Source organism: Phyllopteryx taeniolatus, chromosome 17 (assembly GCF_024500385.1).
Source record: "Phyllopteryx taeniolatus isolate TA_2022b chromosome 17, UOR_Ptae_1.2, whole genome shotgun sequence".
Classification (NCBI taxonomy): Eukaryota; Metazoa; Chordata; class Actinopteri; order Syngnathiformes; family Syngnathidae; genus Phyllopteryx; species Phyllopteryx taeniolatus.
In genome coordinates this window covers 17695327-17717959 of record NC_084518.1, presented here as the reverse complement: position 1 = coordinate 17717959, position 22633 = coordinate 17695327, and the positions used below count along the sequence as shown (strand labels likewise).

Below are 22633 nucleotides of genomic sequence, written 5' to 3'. Positions count from 1 at the left end.
ATCCCTCGTGTTTGAATTGCGGCATCCACCCTTGTTTATGGATTGCGAGGGAGCGACCAGTGTGGCGCGTCGTCTCCCCGCCGGCTCCGGGCTTGTCGCAGTGGGAGAATTGTTGCACCGGCACTAGCTCTCCCAGGACACCAGCGAGCCCTGTTGTTAGCAACTTTCAAATGACTTCCCTCAGGCGCTTCCGAGCAGATGCTATGATGCAGAGCGCGGCTTTGCTTGACTCTCTTCGGTTTGATCATCTTTGTTTGCCAATATAAACAACTTCTATCTTAATTGAAATCTTTATTTTGTTTACGTTTGTTTATTTTTTTTTTTACCTGTTTTTTTTTTTTTTTTTTTTTTTTAAATTTGACTGCATTCAATAATGTCTGATAACCTGATTTCCCAAGATTCAGAAATCAACCAAAATTATTATCGGTTAAAATAAGCCCCTGAAATCACTTTTGTAACAAATTTTTCCGATTTATATGATTTTTTTTATGCTTTCAATAATAATAACTATATTAACCTGTAATGCGTAAACACAGTGGAAAATTGATAACCACTGATTACCCAAATTTCAGTAGTCAACCAATATTTTCAGTAAAAACACATCCCTAAAGTTGTTTTTGGGATACATTTTGTATATTTTTATTAATTTACCTCTGCAGGCATTTAAATTGAGATTAATCTGTAAATAATTACAGTGGAAAGTCAACAAACCCTGAATTCCTAAGAATTGCTAAATCCACCAAAAGTTTCAGTTAACATGTTCCTTAACACACTTTTTGAATTTTTTCTATTCATAGGATTTTGAAATTCCTCTTCAGGTCTTGTCCCGGTCGGTCGATGCATAATCCTCCACAGCAACAGCATCACTTCGCCACCTTGAATGGGGAAGGAAAGAGGAGAAGCGGCAGTAAAATAGGCCAAAATCTACACGTTAGGGCGAGAGACTAGTCTCATACGAGGTGTGGTTTAAATGCAAGACTGTAGAAACAAGTCTGTCCATTAAAACCTCTTGATCATGTTCCTCCCACAACCAACCTTACCTCAGGACTCTCACCGTTGTGAAATAACATACTGATTGCCTCCTAATTTTGTTAACTTGGCTGAGATACTTTCAAACGAAAAAAAAAAAAAAAAAGTTCAGAGTATCATCGCTGACCTTTCCATTCACAGAAATGCCGCTGTCGTTCACAAATGCGAGTGGCAATAAATATCCGGCTTGATATCGCAGCCGTAATGGAATTGTTTGCTCTGCTGCCATTACAGGAAAAAGGTCAGCGCTGATAACCGACATTGAGCTCCTGTGTGCCCACGTAAGCGTAGGCTGTTCTATGACATTTTATCACTGGTGGTTTTTTTTTTTCCTTTTCATGAGGAACAGCTGATTTGTGGAGGATGATTAGCGTTTACTTTGCAATTATATCTTTTTTAAATGGCTTGGTTCATTAATAATTCAGACGTTTTTATGCGTTTGAGGATATTAGTGGACCATGACCAGGGGGAAAATTACCCTTGTAAGTATGTATTTCTCTATGTGCAAGTACTGTAGCTTTATGTGAAGTCACCCCCAAGAAGGCGAGAGAATGGGGGGGGGGGGGGGGGAATAAATTACATTTGGCAATTGGAATTTCAAGGCCACCGTGACCACTTGCAACATATTGATAACTGCCAAGTAAATGACTGCCATTAATGCCTAAACCTTTCACGACTTCGGCTGTGCTAACAACAATGAAATTGCTGATGACACGTTTGCAAAAAAACTTGGGTTTGGACCAGTCAGTTTCTAATTCAGGTGACGGTGTTAAAAGTCATAATGATGAATGATGAATATTCATCTAGGTGTGTATTAAGTGGCAGCTCATTCTGTCATGTAAAGAGACTGCGTATTAGGGAAATGTGAAATATTGTTGTTTGTAGCCGTAGTACTTGAGACGGAAACTCCATGAGAAATGGTTTTTTTTTTCTTTTTCTTTTTTGTCATTTTAAAATGTCGAAATGTGGCTAATATCCCTGCTACATTTCCGCCACTTTAGCTTTTTTTAAAGCTATTTTGAATGGGATGGAAACCTCCGATTTTCTGAACTCCTGTTGTGACACCAATTGTTTATTTTCCCCGTCAAATTGTGTCTACTATTGCTGGGTTTGGTGTAACAATTAATCGATCAATTGACAACTAATCGATTATCAAATTAATCAACAACTATTTTGATGATCGATTCATCTTTCGAGAGCTTGTTTAATTTAAAATTGTCCAAATTCTTGGAATTTCAGCCTCTTAACATTAAATATCCTCACATTTCTGTAGTCCCCCATAAAAGCTGACTAATTATCTTTGTGTTGAATCAAAATAGACACAAGATTTTAATCAACATTTTTGCCAATTGTCTGACTTGGACCAAATCAGTAACGCAATCATAATCAATTTATGTTTGTGCATTTTCTGCCATGTCAATTTCAAATACTGTCCTGTTTTTTAATAAAGGTATGGAAATTATATATTTTTTCCTTTTTTATTCATTGATTATTCTAAAAAAAAAAAAAAAAAAAAAAAGATACAAAATAAAACTTGAGAGATTAATTGGATATTAAAATATTGGTTAGTTGCAGCCCTAATAAAAAAGAAAATATTATTTTAAATAAAAATAAATAAAAAATCAATCGGAAAATTAAACGCTAATTAATAGCTTTTTTTTACGGATGGGCTCTTCATGTTTTCAATTCCTGTTTCGATTCCAATATCGCAGTGGTGTGTGAGGTAACCATAGCTGACTTCATGTCAGTCGTGCCAAGTTGTGCACTGAGTTTTGCCTCTTCAAGAGACAATCAGTACCGCACAGTCTACAAAATTCTGAATGATCAATTAGTCAGTATGCCTATCTGTAGTTACAGTTTTACTGAGTGTAACACAACTTTCTAATACTTTTTTTTTTCATAGTTTTGACAGCTGTGTCGCACCATTTTGTCACCATGTTTAATAATGAGCTGCTAGTTTTTGCGGCAAACCTGTTAGCGCCCTCAAAATAATCTTTTCCAGCTTTTCTGGCAAAAGAAATCACCTCAAGAAAATTTAAATTGGCATCGCAGAAAAACAGCAGACGTTAGTATTCACTGAATTAATATTTCATTTGTAGCCATCAGCAGCATGCTGAGAGTTGCTCTCTCGCTCTCAAATAAATGCAAGGGAACAGGCACGGCATTGCTATTTTGAGCTCTAAACATGACCCTGTTTGAGACCTAGTCGGAAGTTCCCAGGCAGTGGAAGTTATGCTAGGACCATAATGTCCATGCCTTGGGGATTTGCTTCCCACTGTTTATTGCCTATAGATGGAATACAAATCACAAAAAAGTTGCTTTCTTTTTTTATTTTTTTTATACATAGTTTAATACTTAATATGCTACACTTTGCCAAGATTCTAGCGAAGCAATTTAACACTTAAAATAATAAAAACATTGTATTCATTACATAATGAGTTGTTTTGGAGTACTTTGGCCCAATTTTGTGATGCAACCACAATGTTGACTCCGACACAGTGCAAGTATTGTTTTAATCGTCAACGAGGGGGTGGGGCAGTGGTGTATCAGCAGTAACTCAACTTTCCCTAGCCGGCCTCATTTTATTTTTCTTCAAACATACTAGTTTGAACTGACTCAACAGCACCTCCGCTGGGAACCTAAAGTAATGTACTACAGTTTGACTGCATTCCTTTACTTGGCATACTTTTAATAATGTACAGTGAAACCCCATTTATCATGTGACTCCACACCTACACGATATAGAGAGAACATTACAAATATTTTTTAAAATAGTTTTACCCCTCCCACGATTTAAACCCATTTAAACATATTGAGGCACACTTATTCCTGAGTTCTCACTCACACAGTTCTCCAAATAAGAGGCTTCTTTCAGTGTTAATTTGTCAGTCTACTGTAAAACTGACCCCATAAAACAAGTGTTAAATATTGTATATTTCAACACCAAAAGGTTCAACCAAGCCATATATTAACAAAAGTCGGCTATCTTGATGCTAACACAATGCAAAACACCATAGACAGGCTAACAGAGATTAGCATAGATGTCACGGTCATTGTAAACTTTCATAGAACTGCTACTTTAGAACACGAGCATCATCGCATACAGCAAAATAGAATTTAACATTGTATATTTAAAACACCGAAATGTTCAAATAAAATGTACACTTTCGAGCAGTAAACTGATGGATGGATGATCTCGGCGCCATAACGTCAGCGCCGGACCAAATGTACTGTGTCATCTAGTGTTCAATTCAAAATTTTGTTTGGTACCATACTGTCAGTCAAACATCATAGCCATGCGAGTCATGGTGCTTTTCACAACTCTGAATTAAAATCCTATGCATATTTGTGGCCACCCATAAAAGTGTGGCGAATTTCATTTATCGGGTGTTTGTTTATTGGTATAGGACGTAGCAGTGCATTGCAAAGCTCCATTTCATAAATTATTGTGGCTCTTTTCATTGTTTTTCATGACAGCAATTATTTTCAAGCAGTGCACCATAAAATTACCGTAAAAATTGTTTCATGACATGACACTGGGGGTGGGGGGGGGGGGGCGTACGGTACTCAGCTTTGCCCATGCGTCTTACTCCTCTTGAATGGATAATGAAAACCTTCCCTCGCGTTGCACAAAAGACTGCAAATGAAGCTCAACAAATAGTGACAAGCGTGTACAGTACTGCAGTGAACATCTGCCGCCTGACGTCGGAGTAGTTTACTCTCACCGTTACGCCATTCATTAAAACGTACCCCTTTGCCTCTTTCGAATTACTCACTACTATTAGGGCCTTTTCCCTCCGTATTTTCAACAGAACAATGGATGTCAAAATTCAGGCTGATGAAAACATTGTGGCAGGGAAATTAAGGCTAATGTAATTGTAGTGTTTTGGTTTTTTTTCGGTTTTTTTTTCAAATTAATGGAGGAATTCTAAATAAATCTGGCCAATTTTTTTTTAAGAAACCTAATCACACAATTCAATTATTTTATTTATTTATTTTTGCTCTTAATTTTCAACCAAATGTAAAAATCATAAAATTCAGGCTAATGAAAACACGTTGGTTGCTTTTTTTGTAATGTTCTAATATAATAATCGTGTTTACTAAATTTAAGAAAATCTAATTAATTAAAAATTAAGAAAATGATGTAGAAATTAGGGCTGCAAGTAATTATTTTTTTGATAAATCAATGAATCTGATTAAGAAATGTTTTTAAAGTTCCATCGCTTCAAGAACAGGACAATATTTCAAATTGACAGTGCATAAAATGCTCAAATTGATTATACTTCAGTTATCGGTTAACATGTCATAAAATTGGCAAAAATTTTTGTTTTACAAAGTAAAAAGATTAGATTTACATTACATCACATTTACAAATGTCATATCTTGACACACAGGAGGATTTGGACAATTTCAAGTTAAACAAGGTCTCTAAATGATTAATCAATTATCAAAAAGCTATATAAATTAAATTGATAACCGATTAGCTGTTGATTAATTTGATAAACGATTCATTGTTGATTAATTAGATAATTGATTAATTGTCCATTTAATCAATTTATCGTTGCACCTCTAGTAGAAACATTCACAAATGTTTAGGCTACTGAAAATGTGAAGTTGGTTGTAAAGATTTAAAATTCAAGCTTATGTAAGCTTTGGCCAAGATTTTTCTGCCGCTTTTACCAAACTAATGTAGGAATATTAATGATAAAATTAAAACTAATAACATTTTGCAATGGCTTTTCGCAAATGCAAAGTTAGTATATATGTACCAATGTGTAAAATTTGTTGCTCGTCCAAGTGTGGATTGTTCCGCCTTGACGGAGGACTCCACTCGTTTCTCTTTTCAGTTAAGTCTATATATATATATACATTATATATATATATATTTTTTTTTTTCCGGCCAGTATTTATTTAGTATTTTGTGTGTTTTTATATAGTGTGGAACGTTTGCTAGCTTTTTCAGAAAAAGAATTGCCGCGGTTCCCTCCACCGCTCTATGCGCTACATATTCACTCCGTGACTGGTGGCTAATCAAGCTACTTGAATCAGTGCTTCACTCTTCGCTGAGTTCAAGGCGCTGCGGCGTGTTGTCATTAGCGTAACCCCCACGGGCTGAATGTTCTGCGCGAGGACTACTTCCTGAGCTACGGCTAGCCCCAGTGCTTAGCGGACAAAGCCGCCAGTGTGAGGGTAATTTCAGGTCATTTGCTGGGCCTGTTTAGCATGGGGATCATGGCTTGGCCTTACTTTAACCGACTTAATTACCCTGACAGCCTCCAGCCCGCTACCCTGAATTTATTATCTTGAACTGAGTTCTTGAGTCCGGAGAGGGTGACCAAAGCGAAAACGGTACTTGCGCCAAACCAATAGGTCAATGATTTGCAAGCTATTTCAGGAATACAGTGGTACCCTGATGAACAAGTGCCCCAACTTTCTATTCGTTTTTTTGTGTTATAAGACATTGCTTGGTCAATTTTTATTTGCCGATTGTTTTTCCTTTGTGTTGCAAGCCAACATTTTACTTCCAAGCAAGTTTCAGATATGCCTCCGTTGGAACGGATTCATGGCATTTCAATTCATTTCAATGCCGAAAATGTATTTAATATACAAGTAAATTGAGTTTGGTCACCAAACAGATTCAACTTGTCAGTCAAGGTACAAATGTATCTGCTTTCGGGGTGGACAGTAGTAACCTTTCTCACAGCTGTGACATTTGCTCGTTGAAGAGCGCAAAGGGAGGTGAAGGTTTCCTGCCATATCGTCCTAATTGGCCCTCTAATGCCACAGAGTTCAAAGGCAGAGAGCTGCAATTTATTAATTAATCAGCATAAGAACGAAGTCAAGTTACGTCGCCCACTGATTAGTTGCCATCTTTATAATTGCGCGAGGTTTTGTTGTTTTCTGTCATGTTGACCATGATCTGACTGCTGGGATTTCAGCTTTTACAGCTGGGGTCAGAGTCGCACGGTAATTCACAGTGTTTGTCATATTTCCGACAACAACGCGATAATCGACAATTCGTAGCTGGTTTTCTTCTAATATCCTGTATGGAAAACTTGTAGTATCTGAGGTCTAAGGTGAAATTATGTTTCTATTTGGAGCTTGAGCAGTCAAATTTGTAACTGTTGATTTTGTCCTTATTCTTTCATTCCAAATAAATTTTCTTATTTCACTATATGCGGCACAGTGACCGACTGGTTAGCACATCTGCCTCACAGTTCTGAGGACCTGGGTTCAAATCCCGGCCCTGCCTGTGTGGCGTTTGCATGTTCTCCCCGTGCCTGCGTGGGTTTTATCTGGCAACGCCGGTTTCCTCCCACATCCCAAAAACATGCACGGTAGGTTGATTGAAAACCGAATTGCCCGTGGGTGTGAATGTGAGTGTGAATGGTTGTTTGTGTGCCCTGCGATTGGCTGGCGACCGGTTCAGTGGCCAGCCAATCTAGTGGCCAGAGCATTTCAAATGACCCTATTGATATGACCAAGGAAAGAGCGAGGGGGCATGTGAGTCCTTAGGTGAAATTAGGGTGTTTCTCTTTGGCGATTTGGCAGTCACACTTTTTCGAATCAATTCACCAGACCGACTCCAAAGACTTTTACGTGCTGCAGTTTAAGCGTTCATGAAAACACTTGTTCGCTTTCCACACTATCTTCTTGACACCATCGTATACTTTACATGCGCAATTCCCTCTGCGAGCATGGTAACCTTCTGAAAATAATGTGTAATCCTTTTTCGCATTTAAATGCCTCCTTCCCATGTTTGTTTCAAGTCAGCATATTATGAAGATGAACATCTCGAGGCGGCAATGCCAAATAAGCAAGCAAGACTGGCCTTGTTTTTTCTTTCTTTTTTCACTTTACATCTTTTGCCGCCACCACATTGCAAGTCAAGCTGCTTTGAGCACTTCACTGCGATTATAGCTTAATACTACTACACCATAACTGCTATCTAATAGTGGAATATTGTGGAATGAAGAGGAACATTGAGAACATTGAGGATTGCCCAGGTGGACTGGACTGGTTACATGAAGATGATTTAAAAAAAGAAATAAATAAAATTTATTATTATTATTTCAGGCTGTGTTTTCACTGACTGAAAATTTGGCATTTTTGTAATTTTATTATAATGGACACCTGTGTTTTTAAAGCTGTTTTTACAAAAATAAAGACGTTTTGATGACACAAACCTGCATTGAGCTGCCCATCAGGATGAAAAATCTTTGGAAAACTGTCATGTTGAAGTTGTTTTTCCTAAGTAGTTCAGAAAAGCTTTGAATTTTACTTCCAGAGATTTCTGCGTAGAACAGTTTTATTTGGTCGCGTTCAGATTTTGTGTTCGTGACAGGGATGCATCGATACCTCTTCTTTTTTCAGAGCGAGTGCAAGTACATACATTTGAGTACTTGACCGTACCATTACGTCTTGAAATTGTGTCTATCTTGCCACACATTTCACTTCAATGTAGCCTGTAACACAAGGTATTTCAGTTATAATATAAAAATATCACAACTGAAGTGATACATTATCAAAACTTTGCTTACGTCTCTTTACTCGACATGCCTGGCTTCGCGATGGGAGCGCGGCTCACTCAGCCGAGCCGAGCGGAAGATGAGGCTCGAGAAACACGGGGCGGTCCTCATCTGTAATTACAAGGTGATTAAAAAAGAATACATCAAAATCATTACGCATTTATTAAGTTTAAAATCATTGTAATAGACTGAATCAGTGGTGGTCTGATACGAGAGTTATCCAAGTTTGAGTGGGTGTGAACGTCACAGCTGTGGTGACGTCCTCTGATGCCATCCAATTGTTTATTAAAAAAAAAAAAAAAAAAGTTTTAAACATTTTTTTTTTTTTTAATACTCAAAATGGCAACTCCTCAGCAGAAAGTGTTTTGTGTGCTTGAGTTTGCAATAACAAATGCCATTGTCACGGTGCAGCGTGATTTTAAACTTATTCTTGTGGGGGTATGTTAAAGACAAAATTTATGTTCGACCACTTCCAGCAAATATCGATGACATGAAAGATCGAATAACAGCTGCAATCAACACGGTGGACTGCGACACTTTGAGGCTCGTTTGGGAAGAATTCTCATTGGCTTGATGTTGTCCGTGCTGCCGGTGATCGCCACATTGAGCACTTGTAAAACATGAAATAAAAACTTTAAGGTATGTACAACATATGTGTCCAAGCTGGAGTTTTCTATTGTTTTTCATTTTTGAAATATTGCGTGCTGATTTTGGCGCATTCTTTTTTTAATCATCCTGTACTTTCAAGTACAGGTGACATGCCCGTATGGTATCTGTGTCGTAATATCGGGACATTTTTACGAGTTAGCGTTGGCTTTTCTTTGGTTTTTAATAATTTGTTTTGTTAACTTTATATCGCAGTATTCAGGAGTTACTCCAATATGTCTGATTGTTGTTGTTTTTTTCTTGTCTTTTCCGGAAGTGACTTTCTTAAGGCTTCTGTTTGGGGAAAAACAAACAAGGGTTAACAGTGGAAGGCACCCGGAATCTTGTCAATGCTTTTTTTTCCCGAGAATAGTTTATTTCAGTGTGGAAAGAGATTTGATTGAACCAGTAGTGATGAAGAAAATCATTTGGACCTTGCCTTCAAGGTGATTATGGATCAGGAGTTTTTGATCTTCTACTGATCGATGACCTGAGAGAGTCGAGGGGTTGTCTGACGAGCAAAATCGGTGTGTCTTTGTATCAAAGTCTGAACGTGTGAGTGGCAGGCGCAGTCCTATATTTAAGAAAAGCCAATATGCATAATGGACCGTATGTGTTATCAGCGAGGCAGCGCGGCAACAGTAGATAAAGTGCTCGAATTCCGGCGTCAGCACTTTGGCAAACAATGAGCCGGTTGAGAAAAAGGTAATGGAGACTGCAAAATTGCAGAAAGAGCAGAGAGATAATGGGGTGATGTATTTTTTTTAAAATTGCAAAAAAGCCATCCAGAAACAAGAAAGGTGTCACTTTTGTAACATGTTTAGTTTATTTATTCTGCAGCTTTGGCTGGATATATATGTATGAATAGCTGCATCGACTCTCTATTTTCCCACTTGGAGGCAGAATTTATTTTTGAACTTGCAATGTAAAGATTGTAATCACAGATGAATTAAATTAGCATCAGAACTTTGGTTGAGGAATCAGAGAAATGATCTTTTGGAATTTGTTTGATTAAATTTGTGATTTATTCACGTGTTTTTTTGCTAATGTGTCAATCACAACATGAGTGCCTAAATTTAAAGAGGAAATTAGTCTTTTAAAACCAATTTTAAATCTGCCTAAATGGAACGCGTGTAGTATTTATTTGAAAATAAATAAAAAATAATAATAATTTTTAATGTTCCTACAGCATCTTTCTGTGGTCTTCTGTGTATTGACCTTTAATGGACAGTACATTTGATATTTAAAGCAATGCTTTAGTGGAAAACGAAGGCAGTCAAGGCAAACAGTAGCTCGTGCCACGCCTAACAGCGGACCCGAGCGCATCGTCGTGACAAAACGAGGGTGACGTGTGCTAGTTGAAGTCCCACCGATGTTTATTCCAAACACCCGCCGTTCGGTCTAGAAGTGAGTGACACCGAAGCAGGTCGCTCATGCGCGTCTGCCCCGACACGCCGCTTCACGGCCGGGTTATGTAAAGCTGAAGGGGCTAATCGAGTGACCACGTCCAATACAAAATGTATTATGGTGCATTTGCGCCTGACAGGGATTGATGGGATACATTACTCGTGAGAAATTGGGGTGGGATGGGTGGCAGACGGGGTGGTGGGGGCGCGGGGGCAAAGCGCTGGAGAATTTTCGACTGTGGCTGAGCTTTTGCGACAGATTGGAGGCATTCGTCTGATTTGCACATGAAATGGCCATCATTTGTGCCTTTTATGTTTTACTCCGCACTCAAAATGGAAGCCTTGAAATGGAACATATTTTGGAAAATTGACATTTTAATGGGCTGTTTACAAATCTCTGAAGTGTCTGGCCTCCCATCAATTGTGAAATTACACCACCAAGTGAATCCTTTATGAACTATGTACATGATAACTCCCCCTGCACCCAGCTTCTTCACCCACGACTTGGAAGCTTGGCTTGGGGAAGATTGTTCAGTCTCAAGCAACAGCTGCACTACACTGTCTGAAACACTATGTTAAAGCCAAAAGACAAAGATAAAGCTCTGTACCTATGGTGGCAGTGTAACCCAAATTCGTAGGCAAGTCGGACCACACCTTAAGTCATAATTACAAAATGATTGTATAAAAAATAGAAAAACAGTATGTATGGTGGTAACTGAGCACGTCTTCTTTCTAGCACTTCAGATTGACATATACACTTGCATAACTAAGACTATGCTATCTATGCTATGTATATAAATAGAGGTGAATGGCAACAAAGGTCACAAAAATAGGCAGGGACATCTGACAAGAGCTGCAACTATCAGAATATTTTCACTATGGAGTATTCTGCTGATTGAATAAATGGATAAAAATTGATTTTGCATTATTGAACTGCAAAACTAACACATAATACAATAACAAATGTGAGATGCATGTGAGATGAATTTTTATTATTTGTATCCATTTGGGTTCGCCTTTCACACATTCTACACTGCATTACCTGTGACTTTGAGTGTGTGTGGTTTTAAAAGGCGGGGCCTGGCCTTGTGAGTGATGTGGCGTCAGCGTGTGAGAGTGGAGTTGACTGGTGTTAGCTCAGGTTTGCGGCTGGCTGTTAACCGTTATCTAATGTATCTAATGTATGAAAGTTTTTATTATAGTATTACTATTATTGGTTCATCCTTTTCTGTAATTGAGTCATTCGAGTAATCGTCTCAGCCCAATGTCTCATGATTTTACAAATTGGCTGTTGGGTACCAAACTATACCACTTGTTGGAAACCCACAGGTGTTTAAAGAAGAAATTTAATTTAAGGATGACGTCTGTTACTTCTACATAATTCATGAGAAGGTGACCTCACCTTTACTCGTTTTATTGCCACTCGATTGCTGATGAAGGGGGCGTCATGGACATGGATGTGTGTGTGTGTGTGTGCGTGCGTGCGTGCGTGCGTGCGTGTCCCCGGCTCAGACAGGCCATGAATGAATGCAGATATTTTGTTACAGGGAGGCAACCCCATTCACTCACTAGATCTCAGGATTAAAGATTCCTTCAGCACCTGATGGACCGCAGTGTACTTTCGCTTTCTTTTTTTGAAGCAAATATTTTGACCCGACGTGTAATTATTTCACATTTTATGTGAAAAGCTTGACCGCGAGAGCAGGAGGAATGTTTGAAAGAGTCTGTTTTCAAAGAGACTTGAAGCTCTTACTTACAAACGACTCAACTTTTTGAGCTTGACTTGTTTTAACGAATGTCCATTTTTAAATGCCAGTGTTGTCAATTGTACGGATGATGGCGTACATTGATTTTGACCAATATCTCTGCCAGTATCTGCACAGTCTGTTGTTTGCGTCCCCCCCCCCAGAATTAAAACGAAAGAAAGTCGTATTTTAACAAGTGGATTTACAAAACACAACTTTATTCTCACAATGTTATGCCTTTTTAGTTTGGGGGGGGGAACATTATTAAAATGGATTCTTAAGGTCAGTTGCATCTGTGTAAAACAGATATTTTTGATGCCTGACAGCCTCCATTAAAAGTTTCACAACTGTAAAAGATTTTACTCCCTTGCTCCAGGTTTCCGGATTAGCACATAAGCGGCTACGCACTTTCCTCCCCTCCTCTACCTGGAGGACCTGCTCAGGTGCTGAACTTTTGTTACCCTCGGAAAAATGAGCAAAGCCTCTGGTGGATCACCGGCGCCCCAAAAAATAAGCATTGTCACGGTGTCTGGATGACATTTCACAGCAGACCTGTCATTTGAACTGTCAAGAAAAGTAAGTGTAAATACAAAATAATGAAACAAACTATTCTCATCTTGCTGATGCCTTCATGTCTGGATGACTTTGCCGTTTTCATGGTTTGCTGTTTAGAATAAGAATGAGCGAGTAGGAGAGAAACCTTCATGATCGATTAATCCATTTGCTGACTACTAACGTCCCACCGATGATTTGACCTGAACAGCCTTATGTTTGTTTCTGGTAACAATGTCCCATGTAGTTGTAATCATCTCGCTAAAGTAAAGTAATCAGTTAATTTCCGAGACGTGATATTCATCACTGGAAGCTAATCTGTCCATTTACAGTGCCCTTGCATTGGCAGATATCCAGTGTGAACTTCTGATCCGAGGACACCCAATTCTAAGGCTGCAACCATTATTCGAATAACTCTACTACAAAAAAAAGCTTTGGAAAAAAAAAAAAAATGCCTCAAAGCTTTGCAGTGATTGTTTTTCCGCACAAACTCATGTTAGTGCAGTCGCATGCACCACTCTGTGTAGTTGGCGTGATGGTGGAGAGCCAGAAGGAAGCTGTCTGTAAAAGACAGCGAATGTTCCACGTTTGGGATCATTTCATACTTAACAAGGAAGCTAAAGTGCAACGATGGACCACAGCAGCATGCCTACGATTGCCAGCACAAGTTGACATATGGATGAAAGTTGATTTTAATATAGGCCTCCCATCGTTAGTTAGAACTTATTGGAATTCCCCTGCAAGTGGGCACAAATAGGCACAGCCGCCGGTGCACTTTCAATTGTTTTATTGAACAAACAGTAAGAAAACAGACATTCATACACGAGCTGGCCGAGTCACTTAACCCACAGATACACGCTCATTTGCCGACACCCGTGTCACTCACTGGGCCTGTCCCCCTCTTTCCACACTCAAAGTCACAGATACTACATTAGAACATGGGGATGGCAACCACTAAGTATGCAAAAAAAAAAAAAAACATACCCGCACCTCACATGCACGTTATTGTGTTTAATAATGCAAAATAAATTTTTATTTGATTAATCGATGGGATAAAAAATCGTTAGCGTAATCGATTAAAAAAAAAATGCGTTTTTGTCTTCATAAGCTACCATGATGCACATCCGAATTGTGCTATATCTAAACAAAACATTGCAGTTGCGTCACTTGAACCATGTAGTGTAAAGCCAACCTTAAGGTACGTTCTGGACTGGGAGTTTTTGACAAATCTTAACCTTAAAAGGCACAAATAACGCAGCCTATATGCTTTATCAACTGCATTCAACTTGAAATATTTAGTCATTCGCATTACATTAGTAGTATGTCTTCAAATCAGTCAGTACCTTTGTGCCATCCATTTGAAACTCCCTGTTTTTTTGCTCGCAATAAATATTGGCCTGGCCTAAAGAAATGTTCAGAACCTTGTAACGCTTCTTACATATCAGGCAGGCATGTGTGGGTTGAAGTTTTCTTTCAAAGCCTGTGATATTTGAATGCATCTCTTGCATACAAACTACTTATTTTCCTTCCTTAGGGCATAGCTTTAACCCTTCATCTTACTTGCCTCATAATCGTTCTTCATTCCCAATTTCACAAGCACATTTATAACAAGGGCGGATGAGTTTATTTATAAGGGATGATGTTTTGCAAACACTCTGTAGCCAAATACCCACTAGCTCCTCGTAGAGTCTGTAGGTGAGTTTAACCTTGAGAAAAGGGGTTGTGTTGCAGGATGCTGTAACCCTGCCAAGGGGCATCGTCGGCTCGCCGCGCTACAGTAAACTGGCTATGTCGCGCTCATCCGGCTGTTTTTAAATGGAAGTGACCTGGGCTGGAAGGCTGCGGAAAAAGGTCTTTCTTTTCGCGGGTGAGTTAAATCGTGTTAATACCAGCCGGCCCTTTCAAACCGGAGGGCCGGTCATGGTCAGGCTGTTAGTTTTAAGCCACACGTCCTATAGCCACGCCAGATATTGTTTTCTTGCTGTTTGAAACTTCATTCATCATCTGTTTATTATATTGAATGGTGCCTACAGGTTTTCTGCCTTTCACTGGCAAAGAAATGCTTCCTTTGCTTTCTGCATCACCAAATTTTACATTTTTTCTTTTGTATTTTTTTTTCCACAGGTAAAATGCACATCTATAGCAGGGGTGTCAAACTAATTTGACTTCAGGGGCCACATTCATCCCAGTTTGATCTCCAGTATATCTTTGGCCTAATAGGCTATAAATAACGATGATTCCACAATTCGACAATTTTTGGGGTGTAAAAATAAATGTTTTTTCACTGCAATTGTAATGGGTGTCAATTATCCGCGGATTTTTGCTAGTCTTGTTCCGGCCCTGTCCCTATCCCCTGTGAATAGCAGCTGTTTTTATTTTGTTTATAACCTTGTTTGTTCGAATATGCCTACAGATGGCACTAAACATTGTGGCTTGTAAGTCAGGTGACCCCATGAATTTTTTTTAATGTCGATACAACAGTTGCGTTTGTCTATAGAACTAGACGTAGCGGCAGGTCACAACCGGGGTGGAAAATGTCCTTTTTTTTCCTTGCCGTGGCATTAATCGGGCCGTTAGTGGAAGTGCGGCTTGAGGTATAGATCAGAGACTGCTTTGGTTGCTATCCCTGAGTTTGGCACCAAAACAAGACCTACTCATCACGTCCTGCTCGATTTATAGCCCACAGGCACGCTTGTGACGTTTCTCCGTTATAGGATTCGCCGAAGAAATGCTAATTTAAGGGGCAACGGGAGGAAAGTTTTTTTTTTTTTTTTTTTTTTCCTTCCCCCCTCCCCCCGAGGACGTTCCGCTTTTTACGCCAAGCGCTCTGTCCTCATCATGTAAAGCAGAAAAGTGACTACGGGGCCCCGACTTTTGACTTTATTCACGACCTGTAGGCGCCATGCGGAGATGCACACCGTGCCATAACAATGGCAGATAGAAAGGAGGTGTGTGCGCCTGTGTATGTGTGGGTTTGGTGGGGTGGTGTGCTGGAGGGGTTTATCTTAGTCATGGTAATTGGTTTTGCTGGTGTGGAAGTAGGATCATTCGAGAAAACCTCATTCAGTCTGACTCTGTCCCATTTATCTGTCTGGAAGGCTGCAGGGGCAAAAAGGGTGAGGATGGGGGAATCAGGCAGAGAGAGCGGAAGGAAAGAGTTGCTAGTGCTGCAGCAAATGCATTTTCATACAAAGGCTTGGGAAAAGTGAGCATGTCTGAAGGTGCAATCTGACGCCAGCATAGAATGAAAGATAGCGAGCTCTCTCTGTTGTCCTTAAATCTCCTCTCCATTTTGCACTTTTACATTTTTTTATTTTTTTACTGAAGCCAAAAATGTAACTCTTGAGTTTTTGCTTCATATTCCCAAAAGATCCGTATGCATATTCCATGTTATTTTTTCATTTTTTTAATGCGCTAACTGAAATGCAGTGGTACCTCCAAAGTGCACTACAATCCAGTTGATTTGATTTGGTCGACTTGCAAAACAAAAATTCCTGTTGAGATGAATTATATTTGTTTGTTATAATTTGTTCCAGAGTCGCAGTCATAAAACATTTAACTGCACAGCCAATGTTTTACTGTATAACTGAATTCCGTTCCTTCAGCGGCGATGTAACCCAAATTTGTACGTACTGTCAGTCGGAATGTGACGTAGTCGATCACTAACCTATGTGAACACAGTAGTAAAGTCACAATTATGGTATATATTTGTATGAAAAACAGTTCTATACCATGAATATAAAACTAAAACAAATTTAAAAGAGCAAGCAGGAGTTAACTTGGATGACAAAGGAACTATTAACTGTCACACGAGTGTGAAATAAAATCAACCCTGAATGTAAATGTTAAAACATTACTGTAACAAAAAACATTTCCACAGTTTGTACACCATTTAAGGAATTTTCTTTTCCCTAAACATTATGGTCCAACTCAAAATTATACCAACTTCAATGTGTTTGTGGTAATAATTTGTAGAGCTCCCTTTCTAACCTCATCCTGGTGATGCTTTTTTTTTTTTGCGTGAATTAGTAACGTATGACACAAATACATCAGCAGAAATCATGTCAGTCTCAGGTTAGATTAATAAAGGAGGAACCTGAACTCCCGGTTTTAGCTATGTATTGTCCTAATCACATCCCCCAAAGGAAGTCACTGATGGTGTAGTGGTACACTCGCCTGACTTTGGTGCGGGCAGCGTAGGGTCAGTTCCCACTCAGTGACGGTGCGAATGGTTGTCCGTGTGCCCTGTGACTGACTGCCGACGAGTTCAGGGTGTAAGTCTGCCTTTTCGCCTGAAGTCAGCTGGGATAGGCTCCAGCGCCCCGTGACCCTAACCAGGATAAGCGGTGTTGAAAATGGATGGATGGACATCCCCCAAAGGATCCTAATGCATACTGCAGGTTTTTAATAGCCGGTGATAAAGCAGATGGATAAACGGTGTCAGGGAGCCCATAGTGTTTCTGAGTAGAGTTGACAGTCTGGCAGGACTGTTGCTGAGTAGCCAAGGCAGACAGTGCCGGTATCTCCCAGAATGTGTAGTGTGTAGTTATTTGAATTTGTGGCAACTGGTTCGTGGGTCCATTGCAGAAATACTGTCACCGCTAACAGACGGATATTCTGGAACACATCGTTTTAGAGGTGAAACATGTTGGTTTATAGCCCCGATGTGTCGAGGCTGGAGCAGAATGTTTGCCTGTAGTCATTGAGCGATGCTACCAGGGAATGTTTTCTTCTCCTAGTGGTTTAAAAGTAGCTTTTTTAGCAAGTTGCCAAATTACAACTGTGTCAGAATAAAGAGCTGAACCTCTAAGCTCCACCACAATCTGGTTCTGGTGGGCAGGTAATTCAGATCATGAATATGACATAAACTCCTGTCAATATCACAATATTGTTATTTTGCCAACAACTACAGCAACAACAATTCTACAATACCTGTCCCGCGGTAATGTTCTTGACATAATTTTAAAAAATATGGAAATTCAGACAAATTGTTCTGTAGTTTGGCAGCTCTGCTATTGCTAGGTCAGACGCTAAACACTGTAATCAGAATCAGAATTTATTTGTCAAGTATGTCAAAAACACACAAGGAATTTGTCTCCGGTAGGTGGAGCCGCTCTAGTATGACAACAGTCAATTGACAGAGAATACTTTTGAGACGTAAAGACATAAAAAACGCAGTCACAGAGCAAAAAAAGGTTACCGGTAATGTCAGTACAATTTATTTATTTATTTTGAAAATTGTGCAAAAAGTTGCAGCGTCCTCTAGCAATTAGAGCAGTTTGAAATGACTAATATAACAATAGTCTGGTGCAAAGGGCGCAGAGACTTCAAGAAATTGATACAATTTAAAGTGACTATGAGTGGGATAACCTGGGACAATGTCGATTGTGCAAATGGTGCAGATGCTACTCTGGCACATGAGTGGCCAGTATTGGTCAACAGCAGATATGCAAATAGTGCAGAGTGGCGAGATTACTACAGTGAGTGCACGAGTAATATATAGTTGGCCCGACAGAGATGTGACAACATGAAGAGGAAGATTTTTATAATTGTTATGCTAGTGCTAAGTCAGACATTAAACACGGTAGTGACGATAATTGCACTTTGAAACGGAAACCATGAAAGAAACGTTCTTTTCGTTTGTCTTTTTCAGCCATATTTTAGACGTAACTGTATGCAGTCAAACCATCACGGTGGAAAATGGTTGGTTGACTTTCAATTTTGTGGAGGAAAAAAAATCCCATATGTAATGTATGCATTTACATTATTCCACAAACATAAATTGTTATGCAAGATACGTCTGCGCAAAGACCAATAAAAACGGTCGCCTCCTTTTCCGTTTTGTTAGACTGATTTTATTCTGGCTTCCTACCCTTTTACGCCTACAAGACCTCAGACCAGGCGTGTGGAAATCTTGGAAGTAACGTGAAGAGGTGTGCTCATCTGGTGAACAGACTTCAAGCGCGCCATTTGCTGGAATTCTTCAAAAGCTAGCGTTCTGCCGCTGACCCCCAACACTCCCAAAGGACTAGCCTAGCTCGCAGAGTGCTAACTCGAGAGTGCATTTTGTGGCTATTTTGGGCCAGATTGGAACTTCGGCGATACAATTTGCTCAAGACCACATTTCAAACCAGTATTGCAAAAAATATCAATAAATGTACTGATCTGTTGCTGTCGACCACACTGTCTTTGAGGTGTTGGGTGGAATGAAAGAGTTCTCGGCGGACAGAAAATGAGCTGATGAATTTTTGATGTTTCTGGGCACCCGTACAGCATTCTGCAAATAGCACTGTGCCACTCGTTGCCTGCAAGAAATCGCAAACGTGGACTCTGGCGGAGCTATTCTTGATTGTTAACCCCTTATTCTGTCATGCTAGCGGAGAAATTATGCTGAGTACACTGAAATGGTATTCATCGTTAAAGATGCAGTCTCCACGTCACCTAAGACTATTAGTGCTTTCATAGCATGTAGTAGAACTCCACACTTTCATTCATATGAAATACTGCAGTGGTGCATCGAGATACGAATTGAATTCGTTCCGTGACCACGCTTGTAACTGAAAACACTGTCTCATCATCTTTCCCCGCTGACAGGAATGGAAATGCCACCAATAAATTTCAGCCTCCCCGCATAAAACAAACAAAAAATTTTTTGTAGGAAAAATAGCATTGTATAATATTGTACTTTCTAAAAACATAAAGTATTAACATAATTAAATATAATGAAAATAATTAAACAGTTTTTGCATCATGATTTAATGCTGCAATCCAATTTATTGTGCTGCTCCCTTTTATTGTGCCCTCCTTGCTCACTGGGAGGCAGTATAACACAGTCATGCAGACACAAACGAAGAAGATTAATACTTCTACTACTACTACTACTACTACCACCGTACTGTGACTCAGTAAGATGCTATAAAATTCGTCACTTTTCGTAGAGGGTAAAAAATATATGGCTATGGGTATTATTATTTGTCTACATGTGTTGCTCCACTGTTTGTGTTCAAACATTTGTTGCTTCTAAAACCGCAACATTCAATGCCAACCGTTAGCTTGTCAATGGCGTTTTGCATTGTTTGTTAGCAATAAGCTAAGTAGACCCCACTCGGGCAAAGTAATGTGGTTGTTTTAAATACACATGATTATCTTAGATTGTTTAATTTGACAGTAAACATCAACTGGCTGAAGCATCAAACAGCCCAAAGCCTCTTGTTGATGATTTATTCTGTATTTGCCAAACTGCTGCTTCTTGTCAAGTGAGTTAAGTGAGTTGACTGCTCGCAAGTCAAAGCAAAAACGAACGACACGTTGTGTCTCAAAAAACTCTTAACTCGTATCTTAAGGCACCACTTGATTTACGTGCTGCTGTTATGGTTAGTCATTTGTGTGCTACAGGTCTGGAGTTGGTGGCGAAAACATTTTTGGGAGTTAGTTGTTAGTTTTGAATGTCAAATTTCTCAATAGAATTGAGTAGTACAGGCTTGTTGACTTGGTTGGCAACAAGCACACTTGCTTGGTATCCTAACAGTAACAGTTGAAATATTGGTGCAATTTTTGGGACAACCAATCAAAACGATCTGGAAACAGCTTGTTTATTGGTCCAAACTGGAAGTGAATAGAGGTGCTATAGATTTAATTAAAATTGGATAACCATTTCCAAAGTTGCAAGAGAGAGTTAAATGCGAAAGCCAACATTTGTCGTGCTAATGTGTGCTATCTTAATTAGCAGTGAGGATAGTTTTACTGCAAGGTTGGACTTTTCCAACACATTTCAATCATTTATCATATCTGTAATGCTTAAAAGGGGACTTCTTGGTAACAACTCGTGACATTTAGCATGGTGGTGCCCAGCCCCTTTGGAACATTCCGGCTGTGGGCCGAGGAAGTAGTGTTTGGTTTCCAGAATTCGTACCACAGCACATTTTCATCCCTGCCAGAGTTTACGAATTAATCACATTTACTGTGTTTAACCACCTGGGGATTCTACCATAATGGCTCTCATAGCCATCTGCACAAGTCTTAAACTTATGGCCCAAGAGTGGAGCTGAAGTCATCAAATTTGAGCTGCCAAAAAAATAATCATCTATTTTGTTTGATCAGTTTATTCTGTCCATTTGGGACAGTCCAATTTGTTATGTTGGATGGTACTCAACTGTTCTACAAGATAGCTTTTGCCGTTTTTCCACAGCTTGTTTTGGCTGAATTTCGGGCAGTTGATTTTCAACTCCAGAGTACTACAATAGTAAACTGCTAACGGTACCTTGTTTAACCAAATTAAAACAATTAACAACAGCTACTACAGCAGTTTAATACTGTTAGAAAGAAATGGATTGATCAACTTTGTACATTTTATCGGGATTCTGCCTTATTTAATTATTACCACATTATTTCATGAACCCGCTACTGTAGTGGTTGTTATTTCTTACACCAAGAAATTAAGATTAAGAAATTAGATAATTTCTCATGTCACATTCACACTGGTTGGGACTTACTGCTTGACAATATGCGGCAAGTCTCTACTCTAAGATATATTAAGTGAATGACATACCCCATAATTATTGGGGGCACGGAGTCTATGAGAGGGATTGCCACTGTTTGAGAAAATACAGTAAGTTAATTGCTATGCACAGCTATGTCCACCCTCCCCGAAAGCACCCCTCTGAAAATTAAATTGATCTAATGCATTAGAAATGGTGAAATTCAATTTGGTAATCTTGGAACTTTAAATGGGCAAAGCATCTTTTAAGGCCACAAAGCATTACAGCGGTGGTATGACAGATTAGGGTCCCATTACTCACCATTTGTTATTCAATAAATCATTAATGGCCTCCATGAATAGCTGAAGTGATGGACTCGAGCTGCGGCGAGTGTGCGCGCCAGTCGGCATTGCTGATGCATCAAAATCTGCGGGAGAATGTGTGTTGGGGGGTGGGGGGCGCATGCGCGGCGCTCCCTGATGCAATGCATTATGTATAGCTTTTTGGCTGTTGACGTGTGGCTTCTACCACCGTCGCTGCTGCTGCATCATGGCTTTATGACAGTTTTGCAAGCCTAGATACCAGCGCTCTCAGTTGTTGCTCGATTTTTTTTAAATTAAAAACAGCTATTTTAAGGGGCCCGTTAGCCACCTTTGCGGTTTGCCGCAATCTACCAAATGCAATTATTCTTATTTTTTTTAAACTTGATGGAGTGAGCCTTTAACCTATTTGGGGTTCGCTATTCACATACAGTATAGCGAAAACCTTGGTTCACGAACGACTCTGTTCACAGACAATTACGTTTCCTAACTACATTTTCAAAGAAATATTGCCTCGGACAGTCACAGATTCGACATGGAACGCTCAGTTGTTTTTTTTTAGCTCTAAATTAGCTCTGAGTATGCGTCCCAAGAAAGTGAAATGTGACTTCGTTCTTGGGCTGGAACAAATTAATTCTAAAAGTACTTCAGTTCCTGAAAGTTTTGCAAACATATCCTCGGAATGAATTGTGTTCTGGTGTATGTCCGTCTCCCCCCCCCCCCCCCCCCCCCTTCTCTGACCTAGTCACGTGTTTTTGTGCTCTTTCTGTAATGCTCGAAGATGCCACAAGATTATGCCGAGGCCCTGGCTAGTAGGAAAGTAGAAGTTGGTGTCAAGGAAGTATAGTATGTTGAGGTGATGCGTTATGACTTTGTATGTCAAGGAGGAGCTGTTAAGTTTAGCCTGGGTTGTTAATGGAAGATTCGGAC

General features: G+C 39.5%; 1 protein-coding gene and 1 long non-coding RNA gene across 5 annotated transcripts in view; one reads left to right on the top strand and one right to left on the bottom strand.

Moving 5' to 3' along the window:
- The window catches only part of cadm1a (cell adhesion molecule 1a), a 291106-nt gene that overhangs the window by 35835 nt on the left and 232638 nt on the right, over positions 1-22633 (top strand). The window lies entirely within an intron of this gene.
- LOC133467686 (uncharacterized) lies at positions 567-21810 on the bottom strand. The gene is made up of 4 exons (XR_009785278.1): positions 21705-21810; positions 8571-8669; positions 8443-8495; positions 567-875 (listed from the first exon to the last, which is right to left on the bottom strand). It is a non-coding gene; the product is annotated as an uncharacterized LOC133467686 (long non-coding RNA).